This window comes from Urocitellus parryii, chromosome 3, assembly GCF_045843805.1.
Source record: "Urocitellus parryii isolate mUroPar1 chromosome 3, mUroPar1.hap1, whole genome shotgun sequence".
NCBI lineage: Eukaryota > Metazoa > Chordata > Mammalia > Rodentia > Sciuridae > Urocitellus > Urocitellus parryii.
The window spans coordinates 192196819-192205936 of NC_135533.1; the positions used below are offsets into that span (position 1 = coordinate 192196819).

The window sequence follows — 9118 nt, forward strand, 5'->3', positions numbered from 1 at the left end:
AGATTCACTTAGAAGAAAATTGCCTTGATTTCAATATTTGGTATCTATAATTGATTGATAGGCCCCGGCAATTAGGGAGAATTGTTAACAGATGTTGCTGTCTTTGAGGTAAATGACTGGACAGAAGTAGATTAAAAACTAAAGGATTTTTGCACCCCGTGAAAAACTCAAAATCTTTGGCTCACGTGAAACCTTTCACATGAATCTTTACAGCAGCTTTATTCATATTTGCCAAAACTTGGAAACAAACCAGATGTGCTTCCGTGGGAGAATGTAGGAGTAAACTATGAGAAAGGGAATGTTCTTCACCACGAAACTGAAAGGAGCTATCAAGCCAGGAAAAGGTGCCGAGAAACAACGTAAACACATATTGCGAGGTGAATGGTACCAGTCTGAAAAGGCCACATGCTCTATGATTCTAACATATGCCATTCTAGAAAGTACAAAACTGTGGAGTCAGTGAAAGGATCAGTCGTTGCTAGGGACTAAGAAGAAAGGAGAAGTGAACAGGTAGAGCAGGGACGGTCACCAGAGTGAAGGCACTCTGTATTGTACAATTATGTCGGAGGTATATCATCATAATCTTGTCCATACTCATAGAATGTACCATGCCAAGAAGGGACCTTATGTCAACTGAGAACTTTGGGTGACAATGATGTATCAAGTATAGGTTTACCAATTATAACAAGTATCTACTCTGGTATGGGATATTGATAACAGGGAAGCTGTTTGTGTGGGGATCAAAGTTATATGGATTTGATGAGGACTTGTATGACTGAAATAAGGGTAACGAGGTATTCTTGAAAGATAATGACCAATAAAGATTTTTGTTTCCTAAACTCCAGAACCCATGGGTATGTTACCTTACATGGCAAGAGGGAATTAGGGTTGCAAACCAGCTACTGGCTAATATTATTCAGTATTATCAGAGCAGGCTTAGTATAAAGACAAAGTTCTTTAAATATAGAGAAGGAAGGAAAAAGCATTAGAATTAGAGAAGGATTTGAGTTGACTTTGATGATGAAGGAACAGGCCATGAACTACCTTTAAAAGCCGGGAAAGTCCAGATATGTATTCTCCTCTAGAACCTCTTGGGGGATGCTCTCTTGCCATGCCTTTGGTTTTTAGCTCAGAAAAACTCTTCTCAGATTTCCAACAGCTGGAAATACATGTTAATAAGTTTGTGTCCTTAAGCCACCCATTTTGTGAGAATTTGAAACAATAGCAATCAGAAACTAATCCCCCAGGTTTCTTCCTCTCGCAACAAAATGGGGAGTGGAATTATTTATCAACAGAAGGGACATCAAAAAAGAGCCAGATTTTGGGAAAATATCTACATGTCGTTGGAGATATCAAATAGGCACTTAATTGTATGAAAATAAGTTTAGGGGTATGTGTTTGGGAATAATATTAACTTTCACTAATTACTCCCTTATTACATCCTGGGAACTGTTACTTGCCATATGTATAAACTTAACTAATTTGTCATGCCCTATTACCACTTGACCAAGCCGAAGGACTAGAGAGGCTTCAGATCCTGCAGCTCATGGACTGCTAATTCTAACCCTTCATCTCCTTAGGAGAGTATTGTTTTAGTCAATTTTTCCATGCTGTGACTAAAGGATCTGACCAGAAAAACTATAAGGAGCAAAAGTTTATTTGAGCATTCATGGTTTCAGAGGTCTGAGTTCATAAAAGGCTAACTCCATTTCTCAGGGCTGGAGGTGAGGCTGAACATCATGGCGAGAGAGTGTGGCAGAGGGAAGCAGTTCACATCAAAGTGATCTAGAAGCCCAGAGAGAGAGACTCCATTCTCCAGATACAGATATATACCCAAAGCTATGCCCCTAAGGAACCACACCCTCTAGCCACAACCACCTGCCTCTAGTTACAACTCAATTAATCCCACCAGGGATTAATTCACTAATTAGGTTAAGACTGTAACCCAGTCATTTCTCCTCCGAACCTTCTTGCATGTTCTCACTTGTGAGCTTTTGGGGGACCCCACATCTAAACCATAGCAAGGATCTACACCAATGTACCAGGACATGAGATGAAAATTTGCATTGTATGGTTGTAACTGAAGGGTGGGTGAGTAAGGATGAAACCAGAGGAGTCCAGAAATATCACCTTGAGGATAATGTCGGTTAATGATCAGTAGAAAAGGAAGTGTCTACAGAAGGAACCCAGGGAATCTATTCAGAGGTGAGGAGCATTTCCAGACACTGTTGGTCCCCCAGGGCAGAGGGAAATTGAGGCTTATGAAAGCACAGGCCTAAAGTAAGCTTGCTACTGTGGCAATCAGGGCAGGGATTCAAAATGGGCTCTCAATTTCAATTTGGCTGATAGCTGCAGGACAATGCCCTGTGTCCCATCTTTTTTTGTATGTGTGTGGTGCTGAGGATTGAACCCAGGATCTTGTACATTTGAGGCAAGCACTCTACCAACTGAGCTAGTTCCCCAGCCCCCCCAATCCCATCTTGACCTATGCTTTATGAGTCACGCGTTATCTTATTTAACTATTGCAAAAAAAAATTTCAAAGCCACCTCAGAGGAGAACTCTGTCTACCATATAGAGAAAATATGAGCAGTTTTTATTTTTTAATTCCTCCATTTTTCTGAAGAATTTAATGAAATTCTGACATCATGTGATATCATCCCTCAAATGATCAATTTATGTTTAGAATGTGTAAAGGCATTTTTTCTTGGAACCACAATATCATTGTTAAATGTAACAAAATTAACAAATCCTTTATTATGAAGTAACACCAAATCTCCATTTATATCTTCCCGGTTGACTCAGAAAATATCCTCTTTTAATTAGTTTATTTAAATATGAACAAACTTTTAGTCTTTATAAATAGTAAATAGTAAAATATTATGAAAAATAGTGTCTGATTATTTTATTTGCATTTGTTTGCTAATGAAATAAAGCGTATGCTTTCCAAAACTGGCCTGATTCCTCCCTGTTATTCTGAATGGGAAAGATAATGTTCATTCCTTTCACAAGAGAACTTTCATTCTAGTATCTACTTATTTTGACATTAATTTCCTATTAGTTTCCCAGTGTGCTGACTTATGTTTCTCTGATCTTTACCTAGTCTGTGCTCTGATGAGCATTCTTATATTTTTTTTGACATATCATACATTTGAATCAGATGGGATATAATTTCTCATTTTTCTAAGTATACAGGTTGCAGAATCACGTTGGTCATGCAGTCACATATATACACACAGTAATAATAATGTCTGTTTCATTCTTCTATTTTCTTGAAAGATTACAGCTAAGATAATAAAGCATATTCAAATTCGACATTCCAACACAAATACCCACCACTACAGGCTTGCTCTGCCTACTCAGTCTCCTTCCTCCTCTGCCCCACTTCCTTCCTCAACTGCTTCATTTCCATCAAGATAGTCTCTCCCTCTGTTTTCTATAAACTAAAACCTGTGAAGCTAGAGGATAAAAACACTAGAACAATAAGAAATATTGGAAAACATTTAGTTCCTACACTGATTTCATAGTGAATGCAGAATTCCTTCAGTTGGTACAGATTTTCCAGAGAGCTTAATTGAGAAAGATTGTCGTGAGAAATAGAAAGTCCATTTTCAGAATATAGTATTTAGCTTTAAGTGTAAAATTACTGGGGATGTAAAAAGAAAAGAGCCAAAGGGGACATAAAACAAATGGTTACCAGCAGTTAACACCTGAGTGTAACAGATTTATAGCCCCTTGACAAACAGGAGGTGAGGGAAAAGGGGCTGAACTGAAAAACAAAATAAACTATATTAGCACTCACCCCAAGAAGGCTTTCCCGCCACAAGAGAACAGAGGGAGGTGGAGACAACTATAGGTATATTTCTTTATATAATCCAATAGGAGATGGTAAAACCTTGGCAACTATGCACACCCCATAGTAATTAGCCAATGAGAAACTGTAGCCGGGAGTTTGTGCACTAGGTAATACAATATTGACTGAATTGCTTTGGATGCCTGTTCACCCAGACAAGGAGATCTTGCAAGACCATCAGTAAAGGCCTCACAGTTTTGCCATACCTCATGTCTCTTAGTTCACTGTTGTGGTTGGGCAGGTCAGCTTGTTTGTCACAATTGTGAAACTTCATTTATATCCAAAGGAAAGAGCTCTCTGATTAACTAGTGTTTTCTGGTTCAGATATGGACTACCAGAATGAGATTCCCTGCACCAGAAATGGTATATTCTGGTCTGATATACCTCCTTTTTTTTTTTTTTTTTTTTTAAATTAGCTGAAGGGTTCAAGATTCCTAGTGTTGAAGTAGCTGTTTTCTATCCCTTACCTAGTGAATGAGAAATAAGACTTTCTTAGTCCTAGGGACCCTGAATCTAGATATCAGAGGAAATCCCCAAGGGCCAAATTATCTTCACTTCTTCCTTATTCCAGCAAATCATGTTCATAGTTCCTGCAAACTCTCCCTTCTTAAACTTATCATTTCTAACTTCTCTGCTCTGTCTCTTTCCTTTTTATACAACTGTATGGCAAACCCTTGGTAAATGGGTTTCTTTTTTGTCTCTCACTGATTATTGATCAACCCTGTTTTCAGCAATAGAAGAATCTTTGTGGGGCTGGGGATGTGGCTCAACTGGTAGCTTGCTTGCATGCGAGAGGCACTGGGTTCGATTCTCAAAACCACATAAAAATAAATAAAGATATTGTATACAACTAAAAAATAAATATTTTTAACAAAGAAGCTTTTTAATGCAATGTAATGTCATATTCCTATAATTTCAATCTCTAGCTTTGAAAATCATCAACACTATAAATATTTCCAAGATAAATGTTAATCACTCAAGCTATATGAAAAATTTTCATGATCTCAAATTTATACCTGGGAAAATAAAAATCTCCTACCATGATCCAATGTACAATGTATTCACCTGCTATTTTGGTTTTGTCACATACTGAATGTGATCAGAAGTTCTCCCCAACAAAACCCCTAAAATATTTTCCCTATCCAGCTGTTGGTGACTGCCTCTCTATTTCTAGCACCAATTCTTACCTCATTATACATTGACACATATAAATTCAGTTTACTTTCACCTAAGAGAAATTTCATCAGGAGTACAGAAGCCATTTGAAATAACTGGGAGACTGAAGTTTCACATGAAGACTTCAGAATATGAAGAACCACAAAGAAAGTTAGCTCAGATGGTTTCTGTACATTTTAAGAAACACAAATAAGTATTTTTCTAATAATGATGTTGATATCAAAATATTGTATTCAGTTTGGTCATAATTTCATTAGTTAGAAGTATATATCTACATACTGATTTTCTTCTAAAATAGACCATTTGGAATCCCTAGCCAATTCTTTTCATTACTTTTCTGAAATTGATCAATTTCATCCCTGGCTTGTTTGACAGTCAACAAGGAAATTGAATTGCTTTTGAACAAGTAAATGGGTTCCCACTCCTTTCCTTACTTGAAAGAAAATACTTATTTGTAGCACAAATAAACACCACATATGTCCATTTCCACAATACAAAAAAAATCTTTGAAGAAGTCACTCAACTAGAAAATATACTGGGAGTAAGAAACTATACACAGGTCTGGAAAATGCACTGGGGTAAGAAATAAATCAGTGTCTGTACCTATTTATTTCTTATGTAAAGGACAGCTGTGGTACCAAAAGTTCTAGTTATTTTAGGCATCTCTTCAACACATGCTTGGGTGGGGTTAGTTTGGGGGATATCTACACCAGACATACCAGAATATTTTCCCTTTCATGTTATTAGTTGATATTGTTCTCATTTTTCCTCATTTTAAGATAAAATCAGAACATATTATTATTTAATAATGGTTAAATTCTGGGTACTTAAAATCTCATAGCATCCTTAACTGATCTATATCTCCAAAGACCAGAGTCAACTTCAGCCTGTAGGAATCATAATTTCATACCACTTTTTCATGGCTCATTTTCATGGACTTTGCAGCAAAGCCTTCTACTGTGTGGTTAGCTACTGGTGCCCTCCCTGAAGAGACCACGCCACTGGTTAAGTGAATCCATGATGCCCACAATCTGTCTTCTGTGCATTTTGCTGTCTGTGCTTCGCATGGTCAACCTTGTTTTGTTTTCCCAGTACTCTGTGGTGTCTTTGATGTTAACCCTAGAGTTATCCTGCACTGTGATCACTCAGCACTACTATTTTATGGCAGTTTCTTTGGGGAATGAGGGATCTGTTTAGGAATTACAACTTCAGAAATCTATTGATATATATTTTCTTTTTTTTTTAAGAGAGAGAGAGAGAGAGAGAGAGAGAGAGAGAGAGAGAAGAGAGAGAGAGAATTTTTAATATTTATTTTTTAGTTTTTGGTGGACACAACATCTTTGTTTGTATGTGGTGCTGAGGATGGAACCCGGGCCGCACGCATGCCAGGCGAGCGCGCTACCACTTGAGCCACATCCCCAGCCCCGATATATATTTTCTAAGTGGAAGTTGCTTTAAATTATCATTATGAGAACAGTGCATGTTCTAGAAACAAAAAATTATAGCAGTTTATATAGATTTATGTATAAGTAAATGATTGACAACTATAATATAAGGGATGGGAGTTTGGTATTTTATGGGATTTTATGTTACCCTAGGAACAGGATCATACTATTTGAAAAGCAGAGTTGAATTAGTTGTACATATATTTATTGCAAACTTTAGGGCAACCACTGAAAATGGTCAAAATTGAAAACATAATTGATATGCTAAGAAAGGAAAGAAAATAAAACAATATAAAAATGCTCATTTTTAAAAAATAAAATGCTCATTTAAATCACAGATTCATAAAAAGTGAAGAAAGAAAACATGAAAAGAGAACAAGGGTATCAAATAGAAAAAAATAAAAAATATGGTAGACACTTCTCCTATTATATCAATATCACTTTTAATGTCAATGGTCTAACTATATGAATTACATGATAGATATTGTCAGAGTGGATCAAAAAATAAGATCCAACTATATGTCACTCATGAGAAGTCCATTTCAACTAAGAAGACACATGGAGATTAAAAGAAAGCAAAGTACTTCCAGTGTCTGGTTTGCCATATAAAAAACTTATAAGTTGCCGGGCATGTAGTGCATTCCTGTAATCCTAGTGACTTAGGAGGCTGAGGCAGGAGGATTGCAAGTTCAAAGCCAGCCTCAGCAATTTAGGAAGGCCTAATAAAACATAAAAAGGGCTGGTAATGTGGCTCAGTGGTAAAATTAACTTATGGATTAAATTCTCAGTACCAAAACAAAACAAACAACAACAACAAAAAAAAAAAAGAAAGAAAAACTTATATAATGTGAAGTTCTGTCCTAACAATTAAAAACCTGGAAAAAATGAAAAGTCAACAAATTTGAGCAATAAACAGGTTGATATAAGGAACCAAAACATATCAAAGCATAAACCCAGACATAGAACCCTTCCAGAGAACAGCACTGAGGTCAGAAAACCTGAACAGTAACCAGCAAATTTTATCACTATCAACAACTTTGAGTTATAACTCCAAGGAAACCCAGCATTTTTGTCACAGTGACCAAAAGACTTGACAAGAACAATTTAAAGGAGAAAAAGTCTATTTGGATACTCATGGTTTCAGAGGTTTCAGTAGGTAGACAGCTCCATTTCTTCAGGCACACGATGAGGCAGAACATCATGGCAGAATAGCGTGGTGGAGGGAAGAAGTTCACATGATATTTAGAAAGCAGAGAGAAAGACTCCATTTGCCAGATACAAATTATATACCCCAAAGGCATATACACCCCAAAGACCCACCTCCTCCAGCCACACACTATCTACCTTTATTACAGCTCAGTTAATCCCATCAGGGAATTTCTTCCCTGATTGGGTTGAGGCTCTTATAACCCAATTATTTCTCCTCCTCTAAACTTTGTTTTTTCCCCTTTGAAAGGACACTAAAGTTTATTCAACCTGTTGCAAAGAATTAAGTCCAAAGTCAATAGAAATCTTTTATTCATTACTGAAATATCAAATTGACTCCAGGACATGTTTCTGTGAGTGGATAACTCTTAGATCTTATTCATTAGCCTGCTGCATTGTTCCTTTTCCAGAAACATAAATGCCATCCAAAAATTTTCTGATATCCTTGTTTTTTACTGTTGTGGCTTGCTGAATTAAAGCAGCTGAATTTGAAGCAAGTTCAAAATCATTTCCTTCAAGGATTAATTCATGTTTCTGAGCTTGAGACACTGAACAAGCAACACCTGTCCTCATCTGAACCTTGTGGATGTATTTTTCACCCAAGAAATTTTAGATTTCAACAAGAGACCTATTCTCCTGGATAACAACGTTGATGGGGAAGTGAGCATACACAGACCTCACCTTGTAACAGAAACCCAGTGTAATACCCTTGATCATGTCCTGTACATGACTACAGATGGTGCAAACAGTGGCCAGTTCCTTTCTATTTCCCCATCATTTGTCAACTCATAGCCTCTTCTTTTTCTTTTCAAGGAGGCTGAGTTCTACATTGATATGATTGAAATCCCTCCAGGGGTTTCTCTTGGGCCCTTCACAATAACTGTGCGTCCCTTCAGAGTAATATCGACATTTTCTGGAATGATTCAGTCTGATTGATGAGAATGGTCTTCATTCTCGCAGTAGATGTGGCAAAGAGCACTTCTAAACCTTTTTGCATTGTTTCACATGTGAGCATTGGGGGAACACCTCACATCCAAACCAGAATACCCCATCTTGAGAAGGGAATTGCAGACATTTTTGTAGGTTTTTCCTACAAAAGGTCTACCTGGTGCTCATAGTGACTATCAGAAATTTAAAAAAAAAAAAAAGAAATCCCCTCTAGCTTTCAGCAGAAGGAGAATAAAAAGCACCATCTTTAAATATGCCAGTGAATTTTTTTCTCCTAAATAATATCTGCACTAAAAAGAAAACATTTTTAGGCAGAGGCAAATCTGTTGGGGTTGTATTAGAGAGCCTAACTTACCTGAGGGAGAAGAAATACTTAATTCCAATATCTGCACCCTCCCTCAGTTAGCCTGCCCCACCTGAATAGGAAAAAAATATATATATATATAGATAGATAGATAGATATAGATACATATAGATATATATTTGTGTGTG

At 36.9% G+C, this 9118-nt stretch overlaps 1 pseudogene; it reads right to left on the reverse strand.

The window, feature by feature from the left end:
- Nucleotides 1–8053: 8053 nt before the first annotated feature.
- Nucleotides 8054–8630, reverse strand: LOC113195107 (large ribosomal subunit protein uL6 pseudogene; annotated as a pseudogene).
- Nucleotides 8631–9118: the final 488 nt, after the last annotated feature.